Genomic DNA, 2,860 nt, shown 5'->3' with positions numbered 1-2,860 from the left:
AGGTGTAGAGTAGCTGCCTTCCCTCTCGATTATCACCCCTAAATTAGAGACAGCTAGTGCAGATAGCTCTCAAGTAGCTTTACGGTAAATTCAACAAAGAAATAAACAAACTGTTTAAACTCTCTTTCTCTGGAGTCTCTTTGAGAGGTTGAAAGATTCATTATTGCTTTGTGCTCCTTATTATTAAAACTTTTATTTATATTTAAGTATGAAGTTTGATTTGTAAAAATTAGAAAGTTATCAGAAATTAGAGATTTACATAGGTAGAACGATTATTTACTTGTTTTATTACTAAGCACACAGCTGCATATGGGGCTATCTTTGTTGTGCCCATGGCAGGGATCGAACTCCCGACTTTAGTATTACAACCCCTCAGGTTTATCGGGAGAAGGCAAGTTAGAAAGTAAAATTTAGCTGAAAGTTGTGATATTTCATGGGTTTAAATTAAGAATATTAGGTTTAGCTGGTCATTTAAAATTTATGTTGTTTGGTTTTTATTTATTAATAACTCATTTGCTTCCCCGTCACACCAAACATGCTCGCCCTTTCAGCTGTGGGGGCGTTATAATGTGACGCTCAATCTCACTATTCGTTGGTAAAAGAGTAGCCCAAGAGTTGGCGGTGAGTGATGATGACTAGCTGTGGGGTTATATAGTGGGGTTATCTCGTACATAAGAGAAAATAATTCGTATATACGAGATAACAGGGCGTACGCACGTGATAACCTCGTTATTTAAAAAAATGTTTCATCATACGGTTCATGCTCGCCCTTTCAGCCGTGGGGGCGTTATAATGTGACGCTCAATCTCACTATTCGTTGGTAAAAGAGTAGCCCAAGAGTTGGCGGTGGGTGATGATGACTAGCTGTGGGGTTATATAGTGGGGTTATCTCGTACATAAGAGAAAATAATTCGTATATACGAGATAACAAGGCGTACGCACGTGATAACCTCGTTATTTAAAAAATGTTTCATCATACGGTTCAGGACTTCCGTACATAGGTAATGATGGACATACATGTTTATATTTTTACTCTGTGTAAGATCATGGCTATTTTTTATCCTTGTTTGAAGCTGTTGTGAATTAGCTGGAATATTAATTTGTTTTTCGAGATCTAATAAATACGACTTAAGTTCTTAAAGCAAAACAACTGTGTAAAAACGTCTAACATAATAATAACAACGCTAAATTCCATGGTTCAACAACCTACAGTGGACGTAACGCCTATTATGTGGCTTTGCCTTTAAACAATTGAAACGAGCACTTTAGCTTTTAATAAGTAAAAGTAAAAGTTACTTATTTATTTAGTTCAGAAATTACACTAAAAATTTCGCCTCCCAGTGGCACAGCGGTAAGTCTGTAGACTTGTAACGCTATAAACCGACTCAGCACACAATTTACTAAACATTTCAATTTACTTGTTAATAATCCACTTAGTATTGTTTATTATGTAATACTAGCAGGTGCTCATTGAAACAGTTCAGGGTAATTTTCCTAAATTAATAAATATAAAATGTGCAGTCAACCCAATCCCTTAAATCAGAGCTGATAGGCAATATGACTGTCTAGTGGTCCATTCACACCCCGCCTTTTTTTATATTCACGCAAGGTAGACAGGTCTAAGTAAGTGGGGCTTATGATTCCAGAAACACGATATAGATGAAGTGGACATGATGAAACAGTTGGAAAATTTTATCGCGCCCTGTGTAAGTTGATAGGTTGATCATAGGGGTGCTAATGCAGAGGTTTGGAGTTGGAATGTCATACATTTGCTCTCCTCAATGGGTGATACACTCAACTATTGGGTGTGGGACGTAGGAAGTTGATATAGATATATCCTTACTGAGACTTCCATAGAGCTATAAGTTAAAGTTAAAACAAAAATATAGTTGAGCTAAGCTTGAGCCAAACGTCCCCCAGTGGCACAGCGGCATGTCTGCGGACTTATACTGCTAGAAACTGTTTTTCGATACCCGTGGTGGGCAGAGCACAGATAGCCCTTTGGGCTTAATAACAAACAATAACTTGAGCCAAATAACGTGACGTTTAGAGTGTATTTATGTAGTTACTGTGTATATATATTTATTGTTATTTTAGCGGGTGCTCATCTAGAATTGATTTTACGAGTTTTCCTTTTTCGATTTTTCTTAGTGATTTTGGCTTACTGAATGCACTCTGTAAAATATGCTAATACTTCAATTACTTGCACTTCCTTCACCTTAGGATTGGAGTAACCTTTACAAGGAAACATCATGATAAATGTTACGATGGTGCTACGCTTGCACTTCGCATTCCCTTCTTTATATTTGCCCCCAGTGGCACAGCGGTATGTCTGCAAACTTACAACGCTAGAAACCGGGTTTCGATACCCGTGGTGAACAGAGCACAGATAGCCCATTGTGTAGTTTTCGCCAGGCAGGGCCAGGTGGTTAGGGCACTTGACTCGCAATCTGAGGGTCGCGAGTTCGAATCTCCGTCCCACTAAACATGCTCGCCATTTCAGCTGTGGGGGCGTTATAATGTGACGGTCAATCCCACTATTCGTTGGTAAAAGAGTAGCCCAAGAGTTGGCGGTGGGTGGTGATGACTAGCTGCCTTCCCTCTAGTCTTACACTGCTAACTTAGGGACGGCTAGCGCAGATAGCCCTCGTGTAGCTTTGCGCGAAATTCAAAAACAAAAAATACGAACAGATTAATGTTTGTGTGATACTGTCGTGTGTTACAGTAGCGCTGGGCAAATTTCTTTTTTTCTATAAAGATTTTTACTGTTTTTAGTTTAAGTACTGAATTACTAAAATAACTAAGATTAACGTTCGTATATATTTTTTTTTTTTGCGAATTAAACCATGCACGTTGCTTT

The sequence above is a fragment of the Limulus polyphemus genome, unplaced genomic scaffold, assembly GCF_000517525.1.
Source record: "Limulus polyphemus unplaced genomic scaffold, Limulus_polyphemus-2.1.2 Scaffold162, whole genome shotgun sequence".
Lineage (NCBI taxonomy): Eukaryota > Metazoa > Arthropoda > Merostomata > Xiphosura > Limulidae > Limulus > Limulus polyphemus.
This window is presented reverse-complemented; position numbering follows the sequence as displayed.